The sequence below is a fragment of the Orcinus orca genome, chromosome 7 (genome assembly GCF_937001465.1).
Source record: "Orcinus orca chromosome 7, mOrcOrc1.1, whole genome shotgun sequence".
NCBI classification, from domain to species: Eukaryota; Metazoa; Chordata; class Mammalia; order Artiodactyla; family Delphinidae; genus Orcinus; species Orcinus orca.
Window position 1 is genome coordinate 118,591,555 of NC_064565.1, and position 21,019 is coordinate 118,612,573.

Genomic DNA, 21,019 nt, shown 5'->3' on the forward strand with positions numbered 1-21,019 from the left:
GGCGGCTGGAAAACAGATTAGGGCTTTGTTCCACTTTTGTGCTGTGGCCCAAACAGAAATGCAGAAGCCGTGTGTCCCTCCCTGTGCCAGGGTGCCCGGCCTCACAAGACAGACAGCGCTCAGAAGCATGTGTAAATTTAATTTGGGTGAGCGATGACTCCTGTTATTATCGTTTCGGAGCCCCTTGGCCCAGCTCTGATTGGCCTCGGGGCAGCGGCCACCAACACCCAGCTCAGCTTCCTCCCTGCTCTGGCCTCTTGGCCCAGGAGTTAATGATCTGTAAAAGCACTTGAATTCATGAGGAGAACTCCTCGGGAGGAGCGGATTTGTCTGTAACTCACGGATTCATTTTGTTCCATGTGAGGGACCTTTCAGGGAACAAATCTGCTTGGATCACTGAGAAGTGATAACTCAATCTTAAGCGCTCTCCAAGGACAGAGCTGCTTTTAACAAAGTGGAAGGATGCTTCCTGAGGGGCTCTGCAGAAACCCAGGGCAGTCCCAGCTGCTGAGAGCCGGGGCCGCGGGGGGACAGGTAGACGGGTCCAGGTGTGCTCCCAGGGGACACCCATCCTAGGGCATCTGGGTTTGACCGTGGAAGCTCCTGTGCGATGGGCCCAGGGCATTGTCCTGTGAGGCCCAAGGATCAGGACCTGAGACGTTCGTCGGTCGCAGCTGCCCGGCGTGCACAGGGCTGCCCCATCCTCAGAGCTTGAGTCCGAGAGTGTGCAGACAGGGCTGGACGCCCTCTGCTCAGCATGGCCCCAGGGGACTCAGGGAAGGGGCGGTTTGGGGCGAGATGGACATGAACATTTCTTTGATGATTCTTTCCCTCCAGCATCCATGTTTTCTGCTAATTCTAGAGACCTCAGCAAGGCTGTTGCGTTTCTGGGGCTCCATTTTCTGCCTGTGGTGCCTGATGTCCCTTGGAGGAGAGTGTGGCGTTTGTGCAAATCCTGTCTTACTGGGAAGACGGGGCTGGGGACTGTCCCCCCCAACCACTGAAGTCACCCTGTGGCCTGTCCTCACCCAGAAGTGGGGACCTGTGAGCACAGGTGGGGCAGCAGGCTCATGGGAGTGCAGACGGTGGGGTTGCCACGTCACTCACCTTAACTTCTCTGCGGATGTAAAATCCACCTCGCGCTCCCGTCTCCAGCTGCTCTCGGAGGAGCTGGGCTGGCTTTTCTCGCATTAAATAGGAGAAATAGAGAGAGAAAAGCGGAAGTGCAGGGACAGGAGACACAGGAGGAGTGATTGCCAGCCCATCCTTCACCGCTCACCAGCTTTTAATTCCAGCAGAAAGAAAAAGATTGGGATTTTGAAGACAGATCAGGGAAAACATTCAGCACTTGAGCAGAAGAGTTTTCTAGAAGCCTGGCCACAGAGGAACTCTGACGCCCGCGGGGAGGTGGGTCAGATGCACCCCAGCTCCTGGGGTGTCCAGAGGGGACCGGATGGGTTTTTTTGGGGGGGTGCGGTCTCTGCCTTGTGGAGAGGGAGGTGGCTCTCAGGAATGGAAAGCTGAAGGGCTGTGTTTTTACTGGTTTCCCAGCTGTAAGATGTACGGAACTGGCTTTTCTCTCCTTTTGCATCTGCAAGACGTCAGTAATCGATGGCCGATCAGAGTTGCTCTGTGAAGCCAAGCGTCCGTGGGCGGCATGTCTGGCTCCAGTCCACCTGGACCCACAACTTTAAGTGCGATTCGCCTCCCCTCCGGTCCCCCGGTGTTTATCTGGGTTCCTTCTAGCCTCCTTCCCTTCAGAAATATTCCGGTTAAACCAGCCTCCTCCCCAAGAAGGCAGTGCGTGTACTCACAGCATTGAGCATCTTCTGGGGAGAGCGAGCGTTCCACAGCTTTAACCAGGTCTTAAAACAGATTTGTCAGATGCCAGCTGTGCCCCCGCGGGGACATGCGAGTGAGCTCTCAGCTGTCCCCAAGATTCTCAAAAATCACCAGACCCCCAGGGCCGTGGAGACCTCCAGCCACTTCCACCTGGGAGAAGTGAGGTCCAGCTTGGGGACAAGACGTGACCAAGGTCACTCAGATAGCAGGTGGCAAAGGGGAGATAGGAGGGGTTAGCGGGGCCTGATGGGACCTTCCTTTGCGAAGCAGCCTGAGCCCTGAGGCAAGTCCCAACACTTCGGCTCTGCAACTCCTCTTGGGGTAGGCTGCCCTGCCTGTTTACAGATGATGGCTGAGATGAAGGGTCCCAGGGTCAGACCGACTCAACCCTGTGTTGGCAGAGCTGGACCGAGATGGGCCTCCCCGCAGGGCCTGGGGGTTGCGGGAGCTGCTGGAGGGTGGATGGGAAACGCCCTCCCCGCAGGCAGCTCCCACTCCAGGAGGAGGGGTCCAGGACCTGCGCTGAGCACACTCAGTTCCCCTTCCACCATCCACCAGTCGCGCCACTTCACCTCCCCTGGGCGGGGTGGGGAAGGAGGCAGAGGGGCCACGGGGTCACCACTGAGTGTCATCTGTGGAAGAAGACATGGCAGAGTGTAGACTACACACGCAGACGCGTCCCTGGCATGCTCAGGGTTTGGGGTCAGCTTCTCGTGCCTTCAGTGCTCAGACCCTCCCAAACGGGGGAGATGGGGCGGAGCTGTGCCGCCTCCTGCTCGGGGTCCCTGCTGCCTGGTCCTGAGGGTCCCCACCTTACTCTCAGGCTCTCTTTGGCGCTGGAGGGGCCCCTCCTCCGGGCGTGGTCCACTCTTCCCGACCTCCCTCCCAGTGCCCACGGGGTGACCCGCCAAGGCCCTGATACGTGCTGCCTGGTTCAGCCAGTTTTATTTAATCCAGGCAAAGTGGCAGAGGATGAAAAGCTGGCCTCTCATGCGTTTATTGTGCACGTTTGACCAAGGAAAGAATACAGCCCAGGAATTTTATTTATGACTCTGCCCCTATGGCTACGCAGTGTCCTCAGTGTCTGCTGTGTCAGCCCACAGCCCAGCAGAGGACGTCTGGGTCTGGGGACTGTACCTTCCCGATGTCCTGTGGGTTGGCGCCAGTCAGCAGGTGAGATTGCGTTTGATGATCTTGAGGGTGATGATGAGAATTCGCCCTTGAGATCTCCGAGAATCCTACAAACCAGATCGTAAATGCCGCGTAGCCCTGGGGAGGTGGGGTGGGGGGATATTACTGAACACAGTAGGGTCATTTCCTAAAGGGATCCAAGGTAGTTTTTACATTTTAAAAGTATGTTTGTAATTTTAATTTGCAGTATTAACTTATAAAAGCTAATGGTTTTCCTGCTAAGATGTAAAACGTGCTGTGAACTTTATTCTAAAGACCGACAGCACGGCTCCCATGCTTTCCTGCCTGCCTAGACCCTCTCCCGGGATCTGAGTCCCCAGCTTCTAGTGAAATGACATTAAGCCCTGAACCCCTGTGAATATCCAAGGACACAGCTTTACTTAGTGTTAATCATGCCTTCAACTCAACAATTAAACTTCCTGAAACTCAAGCTAAACTATATTGGTGGGGAGAGTGGTTTCCTTCCACATCTTTCTGGTTCACTAAATAGCTTCGCTTTTGCTTTTCTAGTCCACAGTACAAGGTATGAGGGAGAATCCAAGCTCCTTCCCAGAGATGCCATAGTGCTGCTGGTGCTCTGAAGATGAGCACAGTGTACACGGTAATCCCTCACCCAGCCCTGAGTTCACCTCGCTCAGAATGTGAGAGAGCCAACTTTTAGGCTGTTTTCTGGAGCCAGGGGGATGTTGGGTGTGTGTACGGCACCCAGGCTGCCATTTTGTGTGCAGTTCTGGGTGACGCCCATGAGCTGAACAGGGTGAGCGGGCTGGGAGGCGAGGTGGGGGCAGTGGAAGAGTCATGCATCTGGTCAGTGGGAACCCTCTTTTCAGCACAGAGCCCCACCAGCAGGAGAAGCTTCCCCGTGAGGGATGTCCCGAGCCAGTCTCCCAGCCACACCTTCTGGTCCTGGAAGTGAAGTGACCAAGGTGACTTCCGGGAAAGAGAAGGAGAGGCATTTGTCCAGGCAGCCCTGAAAGACCAAATTTGGAGTAAATGCATTCGCAATGTCCAAGAACATGCTTGGACGAGGACGACACCCCAGGGCAGCGGTGCCAAGAGGACTTCAGTGAAAGGCCAGCTCACGCGAGCCCTGGGGAGCCTTCTTCTGAGCTCAGCGAGGACCCTTCACAAAACCCTGGGGCATCGTGCTGCGGGTCCCTCCAGCACGACGAGCCTCCTGAAGTCACTGTCCCAGCGGAAAATTCACGCCAAGGACACCTGCCGCTGTCCTGAGAACCAGGTGGCCCGTCGCTTGGAGAGAGGAGAGGAGAGCAGGGGTGGCACCTCGAAGCCGAGTAATAACTCACCTCACCACCCTTGCAGCCGCCACATCACCTGAATAAAACAGGGTGTGAGCTAGTGAGCGAGACCCCGTTGCTACCACGTTAACGTGGATTCACGTCATTGTGCTCACCTTGGTGTCTTGCCCTTATGGCTGACCTTAATGGCCGTTTTTTTTAAAGTTAAGTTCTTTCACACATTCATTCAGTATCTGGCTGTCTGCACCTTTCCCCCAAAATACCGAGCTTCCCCAGCCGTGGTTCTGCTGCCTGTCAACCTTCAGGACTCTGATGCCCACATTTGGAGAAGGTAGTGTCATCAGATGATCAGATGGCTTCCCGAGTGATCATCTCAACCTACTTTTTGTGTTTTGGACAAACCTTTGCTCAAAAACCTTGCCTTGGCCCTTGGGCCCGACTCAGCGGCACCACCAACGCTTGGCCCTCCCCCTCCCCCTCCCCAGACCCTGTGGTTGGGCAGGGTGACTGGTGCCAGCCAGCGAGCTTCAGGAGGAAGTGGCAGCAGCATCTCCAGGAGGAAGTGGGGGACACTTCAGTCTGTCTTCCACTGCCCGAGTGGCTGGAAGGCCACATGCCCGCAAAGGCGCAGCTACAAGACGGTGGAGACCCTGCCAGCCCGAGTCCTGAGTGCCCTGTGGAGCCGGGCCCCAGCCGGCCTGGATGAGCGAGGCCACACGTCGCCCCGGGAGAGGCGGGACCTTGTCTGCAGTTGCAGCCTCGCCACCGTCGCTCCCACTGGACCGGCCCTGTGATGAGAGGGAAGACAGTCTGACACCGCAGAGGTCTCTCTCGTGTCCTGGAGCCTCAGACACGGTTACTCTGCTTTGCGAAATGGGTGTGTGCGTTGGGAAAACTGTCTAAACTAAGTTGTTTCAGATTCATTTGGGAAGAAGCTCAATTTCTAAAGGCACTTTTCACTGAAGTCTTTAACATATAAAACGATTTCAGAGCGTAACCCTGGCTTCATGTATTTGTTTACCGAACGTGAGCCTCTATACCCCAGATTTCCTTGAAGTAACTCCTGTTAGATGTGGAAAGCGTTTGGGTTGTTCTGTGCCTCCCCTAAGCGTTATTCGAATTCTTATCTTTGGTTCAAGGTGTGTTTGCTGATTTTCAGAGTCGTGCCTCCGCTTGGGGTTTTGTTAAAGCTTCCTTCTGTCTGTTAACTTTCCTCCTCTGTGTGTGCCTCCAGAGTTGTGTCTTATTTTAAAGTGGATTCCACCTGAATTCCTTAAAACTACACAGAACATCTGTGTCTCGTCTATTTATTGACGAAGCTTGATTAAAGAGTGTCTAGAGGGGAAGGTGGATGCTGGATCTAAGATTTAGAGTAGCTGCCGATCCCTCTGTAAACATCGACATCAACACGGCTTTCCACATTCATGGGTCTGTCTCGGCAAAAGAAATTACTACAGGATGCTAAGCTGGAGAGTCCAAATGGTAAATAAATGCATTAAAAATGGGCAGATTATGCAAAAGGGTGATTCCCGCTCAAGGAGTGTAGCCTTTGATTTGGTCAGAAATGTGATAGCAAATATTCAGACTTCAGCTACCCTGCTTTGGTCATAACTCCAAGGTCTCATCCCCTGTCTCTGGGTCTTAGCGCTGTTATCTTTCTAATTAAAGTAGTCGTTTCCGGCTTTCAAACTCAGGAGTTGCAGTCAATGCAGAAATACAGGGGGATACTTGGGAGATACACAGCTCTGCTTGTCACATGGGCATCTGTGATTTGCACGACTGACTGTCAGGCTGATTCTTCCAGAAAGGAAGAGATGGGAAGTCTTGGCACTTGAGTGATTGAGAACGTTCTTTTAAGAAGAGGGAGTCCTGTCCGCCTTGGGCAGGTTCCAGGGTGCAAAGAGGCTCTTCTGCATCTGCTCTCCAGTGCCCAGCCATCCCCAGAACTCCTGGGGCCGTGGAGCTGCACTGAGCGGTCACGCCCAGGAGAGCAGCAGGGTCTGATTTAACTCTGCCCCGAATTCACGCCGACTTCTGTGCGACGGGCCCGTTTGGACCAATGTGACTGCATGACCTCTACCCCCAAACTGTGAATTCAGTAGTTAACGACTGCAGCAAACTCAGGACAGAGGTGACCCTCCTTAGAGAAGAGGCTGCGGCGTCGTGCGTATGAGTGTTTGTACGTTATATTCGTACGTGTGTATGTGGTACGTATATACACACGCATATGGGATATGATGGCATGTGTGTATACACACAAATACACATACTATCCAAGTAGCAAAGGGCCTGAAGCCCGTCGGCCCTGCTCCACCCCGTCCACCACGCCTGCCCGGGTCTACAGCAGAGCTCCACGCACGCTGTGCGCGATAGATACTAGTTGTTGAGCGGCCGCATTTCAAAGAAAACTCTGTTTGTATTTGGACCGTAAAGTCAGGCTGCTTGAGTCGCTCAGCCTGCAGTGCACAGTCATCCCAAACCCCAGGGAAGCCAGAACGTGTGACATGGAACAGGATTCCGTCCCTGGAGCGCCAGTGGCCTCATTTGTAACGCCCCCCCGTGGATTTCTCAGCGCAAGGTGAGCATCCGTTACGTGCCAGGTGCTCACTCACCTGGGGCAGGTAGAACCAGCCCACTTTATAGACAGGGGAGACAGGACCAGTCTGCAGGCTCAGCGATGCTGGGCAGCACCGCCTTTACAGGACGTCCCGGTGTCAGGCCTGGTCACAGCCCTGGGGCAGAGGTCAGCGCCTCCCTGTCCGGGCATCCAGGGAGGGGCTTTGTTGGCTCTCAGATGCTTTGCTCCGGCAGCCCCCAGCTTAGGAGGGGTCTCCGAAGAGCCAGTGGTTCCACGAAGCCTGTAGAAAAGAGGGGGCACATGGTGTTACCGCACAATCTAGGACGTGGGGTCCCACTGAGGTTTGCTTCCAGAAATGCACGTACACACACGGGCGGTCACTTCTCATTCATGCCATCTTCTGTGGCTGTGTGGGAAAATACAGAATAATCCAGGGTGTTCTTTTTTCTACTCAAAAATATTTTGAAAACACAATACATTCCGTAAGATTTACTTGAGTCTGCTATAATTTATTTGAGTCTGCTGTAATTTATAAATGTGGGATTTCAATCCAGGAAATTTGAACTTTTAAAAATTGAGCAATAATGAAAGTATTTCTGTATCTCTGTACTTGGCCCTGGGGGCCGAGAGCCATCTGGGATGAGGGCGTGACTCAAAACTCTCGCGTGGAAGCCAAGGCCAAGAAGGCCCCTGAGAGTACCTGTCCCCCAAGACCTGCCCTTCCCAGACTGGACTGCTCAGTCCCCAGGGTCAGTCGGCACGGGGGGCGTTACCAGTGGGCTGATAAGAGTCTCGTACTAAGTGAAGTAAGACAGAGAAAGGCGAATATTATGTGATATCACTTATATGTGGAATCTAAAACAAATGAGACAAACGAACTTATTTACAAAACAGAAACAGACTCACAGACACAGAAAACAAAATTACGGTTACCAAAGGGGGAAGCAGAGTCGGGGAGGAGGGGTAAATTAGGAGTTTGGGATTAACAGATACGCACTACTATGTATAAAATAGATCAACAAGGACCTACTGCACAGCACAAGGAACGATATTCAGTATCTTGTAATAACCTATAATGGAAAAGAATCTGAAAAAGAGTAGATATAATATAAAGAATATACATATATATGTGTATTACTGGATCACCAGTTTGCTGTATACCAGAAACTAACAGAACATTGTAAATCAACTGTATGTCAGTTAAAAAGAACAGAGTCTATCACCCACATGCACAGGTCCTTTTAGGTTCAGTGCAGACAAAGGAGCCCCTAGGTTTGTGTATTGCGAAATTAGAAGTTTGAATCTCAAAAGCAAATGGTTGGGAATTACAGCTCTTTGTTGGAAGGAGAGTGATGGATGCCTTCTTTAGGAGGAAATATCTAACGCTTTTTCCAGAGGCGACACCAACTCCAGGTGCTTTGAAGATCAACAGGGTAACACTGACCTTATCCGGTGGATGGGGACCCCTGGTTGACCCTCTCCGGCTGACAGCAGACCCCCCTGTTAATGCCCCCAGGACCCCACTCCCTCTACCAGCAGCTGGAGCATCTGTACGAGATTCATCACAGACTTACCTCGGGGCTGGCTGGCGTGAACTTGACTTCTGTTTCTGTGTCTGCTGCCCCTGGGGCTTGAGGGCTCCCAGGTGTCATCTGGGGGTAAGAGGAGAGTCCATCAGGTGTCCTTCCCCTGGCAGGCCTATGGGGTGAGCGAGCAAGGGTGTCGGCTTCACCCGCCAGCAGGAGGCCATGTTTGTGAGCAGTGCGTGGAAGCCCAGCGAGAAGACACACGGGAGCCACAGGCCGGGGGGTCGCCCTCTCGCTGGGGCCGGGAGCTGGCAGACAGGGCCTGCGGGCTGCCTGGGAGGGGTGGCCGGCCTAGGAACCCCGAGTTCTCTCTGCGTTCGCCCTGAGACACCTGCGCGCCTGTCCTGGGGCCCATCAGGTGTCTTTCGGTTGGAGTTAGTGGCCACTGGGGGCAGGGAGCAGGGCTGTGCAGGAGGGGCTGGATTCTTGCAAGCGCGAGAGGTGCCGTGTAGCAGCCGGGCTTGTTCGTGGACCGCTTGCCGTCTCTCTGCCATTTACCTGCTAAGTGGACCGTCCGTTCACTCCCCTTCCCCTTCAGCTCTCATCGGCCGTTAAACACGCACGTTCAGTTTTACTTCACCACGTGCCGGGGTGTTGACTGGTCCCCATGGAACCCACCCCAAGGCCACAGCGCACACCTTTCCTCGGGACCCCGGGGCTGGCCTCCGCCGGGAGGGTCAGTGCTTTCCCGCCTCAGCCCTGGCCGCTCACAGCCGCGTGGCCGGTCCGGCGGGGGGTCGCTCCCTCACCCCGTCCTGCTTCTATGAGCTAGTTTTACCCGAACCCCTGAGGCCCTTCCATGCTTGCGTGTGGGCTGGTCGATTTCTAAGTACGATGTTTCCCAACAGAGATCAGTTTTACTCAGGTGGTGCTGAGGTTTGAGAATAGGAAATGGGCTAAAAGTAACTGAATCCAGAGCTTGGGAAGCAAAAGGTCTTGCCGAAGGGGTGGGTTAGCCCAGCCCGTGGCTGGTCTGTGGAAAGCTGGGGTATCCCTGTGCCTAGAAGGACATCCTCCCGCCAGGGCCCCCTGAGTGCTGTTGCTTTGTCAAAATCAATCCCATATCTCAAGAGGCTGCCAAAATCAGGGTTCCCAGAGATGGGCAGGACCGGGGATTGGGTCATAGTAGGATTCTTAGTAAGGTTTTTGCATTCTTCTGGATGTGCACACCTATATGCATAATATTTCAAAAGTAGCGTATTTTTTTTCTGGGTGGTCGGAAAAAGGAGGGCCCAATAAAATAGATTCTGTAAACCATTTTGCATTTTAAAAATTGCCTACTTTTCTGAGATTAATCGGGGAACTAAAAGCTGGCAGTAGTCAGGCAGAGGTCATCGTCACCACCGATGCATTCCTAGAAACAGTGTTTCTATCCCCCATTTTTCGTCGTTCGTGGGAGATGTTCTTTTGCATTTTCCAGGCTGTGCCCCCCCGTAAGAGATGGGGTGGCACGCTCTGAAGACAGCGGGAGTCTGGGTTTCATTCCCAGCTCTCGCTCCTCTGCTCTGTGACCCCACTGCTTTGCAGCCTCTCCAGGCCTGGGTGTGTTTATGTTGAAGATGTGGAAATGAGGGCAGAATCCACATAGGAAGCCAGTTCCTGGCATGCTCACTGCCCTCCAGACGTGCAGAAGACTGCTCCCAGCCAGCCCCGCCCCCACTGTACTGGGCCTGCCCTCCCCAAGGTCACCTGCTGACCGCCCCCACGGCCATGTGCAGGTCCGAGCTCTCCCCGGCGATGCAGTCCTCCCGCCAGCATGGGGCGCTAGTGGCCAGCGCCACCAGCCTCTTTCAGATGGTCCACTCAGCCTCCCCACCTTCCCTGAAAGTGTGGCCCTAAAGGCCTGCAACCCCCAGTTCTGCCCCCGACGGGAGGCACAGAGATGGAGAATGAGGCCCGGGCTTGGGATCCAGAGGCCTGGGTCCAAATCCTAGCAAAGCCAGGTACCCTCATTCCTTCCAAGGGGAGGGTCATGCTCATAAGTCTGAAGCCCCCAACCCTCTTCTGGGGTTCCAAGCCGCACATCCTGCTGAGTGAACTTAACCTTCATGGTGTCGTGAAAGCACTGACAACTCAGCCCGACCAGCACTAGTCTTATTTCCCCACAAAAGCGCCTTCTCTCGTGACCCCCATTTAGTCCCTGGGGTCACGACCCCTCCTGTTGCCCGAGCTGGACCCTCGGTCACCGCTCACCTCTTGCTGATTCTCCAGCGCTGCTGCATCTCCCCAGGGTCCTCAGCCCTTTCCTCCTGGACCACAAGGGGGGCCTCCCCATCCTGGCATCCTTGGGGCCACCCCACCATTATCTCGGGAAAGCCCAGCTCACCATGCCGTGCACTGCTTAGTACCCATTTCATTGCCTCCCCACTGCTCTGTGGGTCCTGCCCATCTCTGCCCCCCCAAAAGTTGCCTTCACCATTACCCCAAATCCTCACCTTCCTCCAGCCCACCTTGCGTGTGCCCGTGCACCCTCGCCTCTGCCCACGAGGCCCTTCCCCCTTCCCACCCAGGACCAGACTCCTTGAAGACTCAGCGCCAGCCCCTGATCCTGTGAAGAGCTCCCCAAAGCCCTGGAAACTTAATCGTCGTGTTCTCTGTACTTTTATTATGTGCCTTTTAATACTTCTATGATAACATTTCTTATATTTTGCTATAATCATTGTGTTTATATTTGTTTGTATTTTAAAGTAAAATAATTGTAGACCTTTACGTACCTGTATTATACCTTCATTAGAACACATTACATTTTTGTTGTGATAATGTATTTTATTGTCTGTCCCCAAGGGAACTATGAACTGGTTGAGGACAGGGGAGCCTGTCCTCCTCATACTTACAGGCCAACATCCAGCAGGACACCTGATGTCAGAAAACCTTCAGTGAATGTCCTCTCGAGCTGGTGCTGCCGTCCCTGGGACCCTTGTATCTTCAGATACTCATTTGTCAAATGTGCAGAGACATTTATTAACTCGGTGCCCCCAGGTTTGGACCCGAGTGAAGGGTGTTGTGGGCATGAAGTCGGTCGTGGGAGACGAGGGATTTCCAGCCCAGGGCTTAGCTGACCTGAGTTCTGCTGGTGACTCTGCACCTGCCTGGTGACTTGGGATACGTCACCCCCAACCCCAGGCCCCCACCTCCGAAATGATGCCATCGGATGGACCATCCTGAGAGGCACTGACTTCGTGCACCTCCAGCCTGAAATGGGGCGCCTGCAGTGTGACTGTTTCCTCCACCCTCTAACACTCATGAGTTTTATTTGGAAGCTGAATGTAGTGACATCTGGAGAAATCATAATTCACGGTTAAACTGGTTGCTGGGTTTGGAGGCCTGTGGGCCAGGAAGAGGCGGCATCCTCCTCGTCTCTGGTTACTCGGGACTGCTTGCCCTCACTGTCTCTGAAACGTGGGAGGACCCTTTGCAGCGTCGCGTGACTCATGGAGAAGAAATGGGACGGTCTCCCTCCGAGGCAGCGCTGAGGATGGGTCCGCGGGGACCCCTGGCCTTCCTGTCATAGCTCCCCTGGGAACTGAGCAGGGCTGGCCCTGGGGAGTCTCGGGCTGCCGGGGGTGGGCTCTGCAGGGCGGTCTCTCCAGGCAGTGACACTGGGAGGCACCGAGTAGGAGGGACCTGCCTGGACACCCAGAGGCAAGCATGCCCCCTCCCCAGCCTGTTCTCAGGGCTACTTCCCCATGGCAGACAGGCCACTGTAGACATAGCCTGAGTCACTGAAGCCAAGCCCAAGCTGGGGCCGGGGAAGAGACAGAGAGAGAGAGAGGGAGAGGGAGCGGGGGAGAGAGCGCTGAGTGGATGTGAGGTTCTTGGTCCCCTGGAGAAGCAAGGCCACCAGCTCCCCTGCAAGCCACCAGGGAGCCATAGGAAAGTCCTGGCATCGTAAACGCGGTCATTCCAAAGAGGACTCCTCTTTCTCACGCACGGCGGGCTGGCTGGGGTCAGACGTCTGAGTCGCGGAGCTTGGAGAGAGGGGCCACCTGTCCTCATCCTCCTTACCCTTCCACTGACCCCAGACCCTGAACAGGGCAGGGGCCCCTGGCAGGTGGCGTCTGCAAGCAGGGGGCTTGTCTGGGACACAGAGAGGGGGCAGAGAGCACAGGGGGCGTCAGTGGCTCCAGCACAGACGGGCACGGTCCCTCTGGAACCCACAGCCTGCGCCCGTGTCCGGGCAGCAGTCCTGAATGTCACACTCGAGCCGAACGCGCAGGTCCTGGAATCTTTTGACGTCCCCACAGAGCCGGGAGGAGCAGGCGGTGCCTCAGGCATCCCCGCAGGGCAGCAGAAGCCCCTCCACCCGCTGGGGGTCCTGGGAGCTTTGTGGTATGGTGGGATACCTCCCACCCAGCCGTTCCCGGGAAAGCAGGACTGTCCAGAGGGATGGGCCAGCCCCCGGCAGAGCAGCTCCGGGTCTCAACTCTGGCCCCATTTGCCACCTCCTTGCCGCTCACTGGCCTAATGAGACGCACATGGCTGCAGCCTCTGTCCCACTCTTTAACAAAGGGCCCAGGGGCCTGTGAAGAGAGGCCAGAGTGTCCTGCCTTCCCAGCCGCTGCTTGGTTCAGGGACCGCTTACAGCCCCTTGAAGGGCAGGGACTCGCAGGGGGAGGGAAGGACCGGGCGAGGGAGGGAGGTGGGACAGCTGTCCAGAGGAACCTTGTAAAAACGTCACAACCTCACAAGCCCAGTGCTTTCTGCTTTACATTTGCTGGGAGAGGAAGCAGTTTGCCTTTTGTCTGTCCCTCCTTCACCCCACAGGGATATGTCCTTAAACCGCTCCTTTGAAAATCAAGTCGCAGTTAATAGAGTCCAGCCTACGGGAGGATGGCTCCGGGCTCCCTCCTGCTGTTCTAGGGTTTAGAGGTGGATTCCCAAATAGTCATTGGGACGGGGTCCGTTTTGTCGTTTGGCATTGCCAGTTCTCTACCCTTCTGACCCTTGGGGCTTCCAGGCCCGGCTCACAGCCAGGAGAGGTGCCCAGAGGCCACAGGCAGGGAGGGGGCCTGAACTGGGAGGACAGAGGGCCCCCATCTGCAGGGGCAGCTGGACCCCCGCCTCTCCGATGGCCCAGGTGAGGCTCGGCCGCTGGTCCCTAAGGGAGGGGGTCCTGTGTACATGCTTTCCCGTCATCCAGGCCTGATTGGAGCTCACTGCTCAGAGCTTCGCATTCTCTCCAACGAAAGCAAAACCGCTCTTCCCCACGTCCCTGGACAAACATTAGTCACAGAAACTGCCTTGGGGCAAGCGGCTCTGGGGAACGAGCTTTGTTCGGGCCACCCGCTGGCACTGCCCATCCCGGCCAGGCCAGCAGACGGCAGGCAGGGAGGCATCCAGCACCTGCCTGCACCCAGTGCCCCATGGTCTCTTCAAATCCCCTACCCAGAGGGAAGAAAAAAACCCGTCCAGCTGAGTGGGTGATCCTTCCAAGACTCCCTGCAGGGGCTGCCACTGGCACCCCTGCTGCCCACGCCTTCAGGTGGGTGACCATCGAGGTGCAGCCAGACGAGCTGGACACGGGTCGGCTGCTCAGCTGTGTCCACTGCGTGTCCCGGGTGCGCCCCGGCGGGTCTCCGTGTCTGGGGCTCTCAGGCAGGATTGTAGCGGCTGGCACAGCCTCAGGGCCTGGCAGCCTGCGGGGGCCCCGCCCCCGGCAGGGAGCATGATAAAGCTGGAACTCTTGCTTCTCCACCCAGCCACGTGCCCCGGCAGTCACAGCCCATCGCAGCCGCAGTTCACGTCTCTGAACAGGGCTGTGGATGATGTAGGCTGTGCACGATCCCCCACTTCTTCCTGCTCGGGGAGCATCTCCGGAGAACTGGGATTTTGCCAGCGTGCAGGTGCTGATTCCTCAGTTCCGGGCCAGACCTGCCGTCTGCATTTCTCACTGGCTTCCGTGTGTTGCTGACCCTGCCGGTCTCGAGGAGCAGAAGCTTAGAATGCACGGGAGTCCGAGTGCGTTACAGAGTGCGGGTGTTACAGGGAGCCTGGGGCTCCTGGTCACCTGCATGACCTTCACCTCTGCTGTGTGTCTGACCGCCTCATTGTAGCCCCTCTTGCAGCAGGTATTTATTGAGCACCTACTGTGTGCCAGGCGCTGCTCCAGACCCTGGGGACCCAGCTGGGGAAGAATAGCACCCTCTGCCCTCTTGGGACAGAAAGAGCGTTGACCACAGCGTCTTACCTCTTTGTCTGGTTTGCGGTGGGGGCGATTGTTAGATCATTTGTTGCCATGCCTGCAGAGACAGAGCCCGAGCTACTTTTCATCTGATGGAAGACATTTCCTAGTAGTGTTTCCCAGAAGCGGGACCTGATAGGTGTACTTCCTGAGGTCTTAAATACCTCATGTTTCTTTCCCTCCCCACAAGGTCCATGGATTCTTGGGGAACAGAGCTCCAGGGACGCCGTTCTTCTCCACAGAAACTCTGGGCGTCCTGGGATTGCCAGTTAGCGGGTGGTATGAGCACAGGGGAAGGCACCCCAGTCTGGTTCTTTTTTGTTTCTTTTTATGTCTGGAAGCCTGTAGGAGGTTTTCTCTAGTCTTAGAATCCAGAACTTTGTGATGTGGCTCTGTTGCTTGTCTTGTTGGGTTTCCTTTCCAGAACTCGGTGTTCCTTTTAATCTGAAACCCTCGATCTTTCTTGAGCGTGGGGACTCTTCTGTCGGTATCTCTCCTGTGACCGCGTCCGCTTCCTCCTTTCCACATACCTTGTCTTTTTGCTCAGATGCCGGGAGATTCCATGAGTCAGTCTCCAATTCATTAATGGTTTTTCATCAGTGTCTATTTTGCTATTTTGTTTCTATTATTTAAAAAAATGTCTACTAATATTCTTTGTGTGATTTCCAAGAGCCCTTTTCCTGTCTCCTGGTTGTTCATGCTCTTTCAAAGCAGCACATTCTCATTTTATCCACACACACTCCTCCGGCTTCTCCCAAGATGATAATTTCCGCTGTTTTGAAAGCTGGATCCCCATTCACTGGGCTGTCTGTGTGGGGCTCAGCTTGGCAGTTTCCCCACTGTGGTCCTCAGTTGTCTGATGCGAATCATCGTTTGTTTTCTACTCGTATTTACAGCACATTTTGTTGGTGATACGAAGTTGGCTCTGTCCCTCCAAACCACACTCTTGGGAGCTGTGTTCAAACGGTCAGGAGGCTGTGGGCAGGCTCGGCCAGGGGACAGAGGGCCCCCGCTGAAAAACAGTGCAGGACAAACGCCCAAGAGGGAGGGGGGCTGGCCTGTGCAGAATGGGCGAGACCCACCAGGGAAGGTGGCAGCTGTCAGCTCTCCACGCCCAGGTCCATCACTGCTCATTTACCCCTGGCACGTTCTACCCCAGCCCCTGCACAGTGTACCTGGGAGCCCAGGTGTCCAGGGTCTTTGTTTTAGGTGTAGTGAACGGGAGGAGGGGGCAGCAAGGGCAGCCTGACGGGGGGAGCCCCTTCAAGTGAGCTGGGCAGTGCCAGGGGCCTGTGGAGGCAGAGATGCTTCCACTTTTCATGCTGAAGGGGCAGTGAGAGCTGGCACGACGCCCTGGATGTCTGCTCTGTGCTGGGGACCGTGGCCACGCCCCCGGGCTGCTGTGAACATTTCCTGGTCTCCTGACCCTTGCCTTCTGACCCCCAGTCTCCACTGGCAAAGCCTCAGGTGTGCACATGTGTGTGTGCGTGTGCTGTATCTGACCAGGAGACGTTTCACATCTGTGATCCTCTCTCTCTACCCTTATTCCTCACCCTTCCGTTCTGGTTGCAGAGTCTTAGCTGCACTTCCTCTAAAAAAGCTGTCACTGTCTACCCTGAGCTCTAGTTGTTTATAAACATGTTACTCCTCCCCCGCTAGATTGCTCTGATTCACCTCTGGGCTTTTTAAACAGCTAACAGCATTCCTGGCACATGAAAGGTGCTCAGTACATGTTGGAAAGATAGATGGGTAGATGGCATGGTGGATGGGGGGGATAGATGGCAGGGTGGATGGGGGGATAGGTGGAAGGATGGTGGGTGGATGGATGGTGGGTGAATAGAAAGAAGGAAGGGAGGCAGGGAGGAAGGATGGTGGGTGGATGGAGGGATAGATGGAAGGATGGTGGGTGGATGGATGGATGGGGGGTGAATCAGTGAATGGATGGAAGGCCTTGAAATGAATGCTTCCCTCTTAAGCCCACCCCTGCCTCACTTTCTGGAGAACTTTGTTGATGTGCCCCTCCCTGTGTCAGGCCCTAGGGATACAGGTTCGAATAAGACCCTCGTTGCTTCTCAGTGCCCAGTGGTCGGTGTGGGTGAGAGAGGGGGACGGCCAGCCTCTCAGTCCTGCTGCTGCCCGGCCTCTCTGCCTGCCCCGCTTCCTGGCCGGGCAGACAGATGCAGCGTGAACTGTGTACAGGACACACGCACACGGTTTCAGGTGGCTCTCACACGCGGGAGGCTGTCGGGGCCCCAGATGTTTTTCATTTGTGGCTGAGAACGCCGCCCATGTCAGCAGACACAGCTGGGGTCAGGGTGACATCAAGGCGGTCGGCCCCGAAGGCTCTCGGTCAGAAAGACTAATGAACCTGCCGCTCACTCCTGCCCAAGCCCTGGGCCCGCAGGCATGTGGAGTGAACCCTGAAACCTGCGCTCCTGGGGGCGGCCCTGTCGTTTCTGGCTTTCCACGGATGATGCTGTATTTCCCCTCGGAGGGCTGGCGCGGCTCATATATCAAATCCTGCTGTAATTGTTTCCTCCCACTGAGGAAGGCTTCCATTTAGCTTTCTCTAGCTGCCCCCCTTATTAATTATCTAATTACAACCACATTCTCCAAGAGAGAGCAGCCTTTGACTTTCTGCCCAGGACCACTTAAAAAGGCTTACATATTTGGAGTGCTCTGAACTCGAAATAAAAGAAGCGCATGTGTGTTTCCACGCACTGGAGTTTGAGGGAAAATGTGTCTTTGCTTTTTTGCAGAGCTTTGTCTTGCGGCAGTAAAGGCTTCTAGAGTTCCCTGATCAGCTGGGCCTTAGTGTGGAGCTCAGGGTTCCACGGGGAGGGAGCTGGGGGCGCAGGAGGTCAAGGCACATACCTCGTGCTGCCCCTGCCCAGTGGCATCAGGCCACACACACCCCCGCCCCCACACACACACACACGCTGTAAATTTGGGATTGGCCGCAAGCTGGCTGGGTGTGCTGGAGAGCTGGGTCCTGCAGGACTGGGCAGTCAGCAGTCCACGGCCCCAGAACAGCAGGCGACAGGCCAGCAGCTGCCCCAGCCACGTGCTGCCTCCTTGGGGTGAGGTGAGGGGCCCACTGTGCTCATCCCCAGCGACCTTGCCAGCGCGTGCTGAGGTCCTTGGCCAGGTGCTTGTGCCCCGTGATATCCCCGGGGCCCTCCCGCCGTCCCCACTGCGGAGACATACGACCTTGGCTTACGGGGCTGCGTCACTCACTCTGCAGTCTGGTGCTCGGACACCCTGGCCCGGATCTTCTCTCCGGCACATTTTCTCTAGGACGCCTGTGGGCGCAGCTGGCAGCCCGTGAGGTCCTGAGCTCCCTGCCCGCGGGGCCCGCCCGGCACACGCCCCTTCCCTCTGCGACATCACTTGGTCTTCCACCTCCCCGTCAGCAACAAGCTTCACTCCCCAGTGGGAAGGCAGGAGTGTTTCTGGTAGAGCGTGGCCTTTGTCACTTGAATTGGTTCCTGGGAGCCTCACTGGCCAGGTCCCGCGGGAGGTGGTGGACATGGGGGTGAGGGGCTCCGGAGACGGCGGCTGGACGCTGGCCCCAGAGCGGCATTTTGATCGACCCACCTGCACTTTATGGACCAATTGCATGAGCTCCGGGGCTTCGTGGGGCTGGGATTCAACAGTTGTGTATGTTGATCGCACTGGAGGGTGCCAGAATCCACAGGTGATGAAATAGCCTGGCGCACGCGCACAGACACACACACACACACACGCACACGCACCTGGGTACAACCTCCTCCCACCCCAACACACAGACACACACACACATACACACACATCCCTGGTACAACCTCCTTCCACCCCCAACACACGCACACACACACACACCCCTGGTACAACCTCCTTCCACCCCCAACACACACACACACACACCTGGTACAACCTCCTTCCACCCCTAACACACACACACACACACACACACACACACACACACACATCTGGTACAACCTCCTTCCACCCCCAGCACACACACACATGCACACACACACACACACACAAACCTGGTACAACCTTCCACTCCCAACACACACGCATACACACACTCACAAACCTGGTACAACCTCCTTGCACCAGCAACACACATGCACACACAGACACACACACACACGCACCTGGGTACAACCTCCTCCCACCTCAACACACACACACACACACACACACCTGGTACAACCTCCTTCCACCACCAAACACACACACACACACACACATCTGGTACAACCTCCTTCCACCCCAACATACACACACACACATACACACACACACACACACACCCCTGGTACGACCTCCTTCCACCCCCAGCACACACACACATGCACACACACACACACGCACACACGCGAGCGAGGTGTGACTAAGCCCTCGTGCTGTGCCAAGGTCCCTCTTCTGTTTGTGAGGCTTCCCGAGACTAGTGCCAGGTGATACCAGTGGGGGAGGCCAGGTGAGAGGTGCATGCGACCTCCCTGTACACTTTTGTTTTGCGTTGTCTGCGAATCTGTAGTTTTTTCAAAAGCACAACTGTAGAAATTCATCCCCCTCTGACAGCTCCTGCCCAGCAGCCGTCCCATTTCTCTGCGTCCTCGCCCCCACCCCTCTGCAGCTGGCTCGGCTCACACCGCTGTCCTGAAGCCCCTGCAGCCGCCTCTCCCCAGCACCCCTTCCCCTTCCATGGTGGGCTGCTCTTCCCCATGGGAGCTCCACTAGGGAGCGGCTCACCCACGGGGTCAGCACCGCCCTGCCGGGCACCTTGGGGGGCAAGGCTTTGGTGGGCACAGCAGACAGGAGATCCGGCCCTCTGGGTCTGGGTGCAGCCGGAGAGGGTGGAGGTGGGGAGGGAAGGGGGGCTCCAGGCCTGGCCTGGGTCCCTGGGGCAACGGCCTGCAGGTGCCCAGCGGCCCTGACTACTGGTCACCTGTGCAGCTTCTGCCAGGGCAGACAGGGAGCAGACGGGTGTCAGAGCGGCTCGCACGTGTCCTGTCCCGTCCGGGGGCTCCTGGATGAGGGCGGTCCCTGGACACCGAGAGATGCGGCGGCTTCTCAACCTCCCTCTACCTTGTTTTCCAGACTGTCCCGCGGGGCTGAGCGCACGTGGAACTGGGGTGCATCCGAGTCTGTAACTTCTGAAACCCGAATGACCTACGGGAAAGCCCCTCTCAGTGCTCCAGCACGGTGCCTAGACAAGGGCACAGCGACAGAGCCCGGACCACACGGCCCCCTCCCTGAGACGGGCCCCGCAGAGGAAGTGGCGCGCATGGTCCTTCTTGCCGATGACATGTTCATTGCCGTCCTCGCCACTGTTTGAGGGTGGGAACAGACCCAGGCCTGGGTTTTATTTTTTTATTTTTGTTTTGAGGGGGCAGGGATTTATTATTTCTGAAAATCGCTGAATTCAGGAACACATTTACCAGGATTTTGGATTTGTATTTCCCTCTAAGTGCCTTTTTTTAGTGTATATTTTAAAAAATAAGCCAGAAATGCCTTCCTGTACAATTCTGTTTAAACTGGACCAAGGCTCTCAGAAAAAGAACCTCGTGCTCCCTTCCCACCCCCAAGCCCCTGCATGATTGTTTCAAGGAAGCCTGGAATTCTTCTCACTTCTCCCCTTTCTCTTTCTCCATGATTTGCTCAGCTAGCCTTTTTTTTTTTTTCTGTTTCAGTGTATATGTTGCTTATTTGTTTTATTTATTGAGATATTTGTAACAAGCTCAGTGACTGCAATGTGGCTGTGTATTCTGCTCCCTCCCAGGAACAATAAAGATGTCTTTGCAGTCCTGGTCCTCCGTCTCTTCTTTACTTTGCAACACGAGAAAGGGCCTGAGAAAGTTGGAATGGGTTGCAAAAATAACCATCATTTCACTTTAAAGGGGACCGGAAAGGATGTGAGACATCTTATAGCATACATGATTGTAGAACTTTCTAGAAACTACCAACACTAATGCAGTTGAGTGTGTTAACAGACCCAGGCCTGGCAAAGCAGATGAGGTTGGCCTCAGCCCCTCTAGGTGCCCATCTTCTCACCTACCCACGCCCCAGACTCAGTTGCTAGAGGTACGCTCTGCAGACCATTTCTTGTTCTTTAGATCAAGAGTCACCCATCCTGTGTCCCAGGCCTGCTCTTCAAGGTCAGTGCTAGCCAGTGCCAGCACTGCGGAGCCTTCCCAGGTGGAATTCCTTACTCTCCCCAGACATGACATCCATGTCCTCCTTCACACTTCTCCCAGTGGGTTACAGTCTGCTCTGCATATGTCCAGTCCCCCTGATAACATGAGCTCCACAGGCAACTGTCCCACTTTCCATAGCCCTGTATACGCCACTGGGCCAGGTTAAGGCTGCAGCACTTGTATGTGCAGGT

At 55.4% G+C, this 21,019-nt stretch overlaps 1 protein-coding gene across 1 annotated transcript in view; it reads left to right on the top strand.

Moving 5' to 3' along the window:
• Positions 1–20,435, top strand: part of TWIST2 (twist family bHLH transcription factor 2) — a 50,103-nt gene extending 29,668 nt beyond the window's left edge. Inside the window, exon 2 of the mRNA XM_004262539.3 lies at positions 19,732–20,435. The gene's annotated coding sequence lies outside the window, so the exon portion shown is untranslated. The remainder of the gene's footprint in view (positions 1–19,731) is intronic.
• The last annotated feature ends 584 nt before the right edge of the window (positions 20,436–21,019 follow it).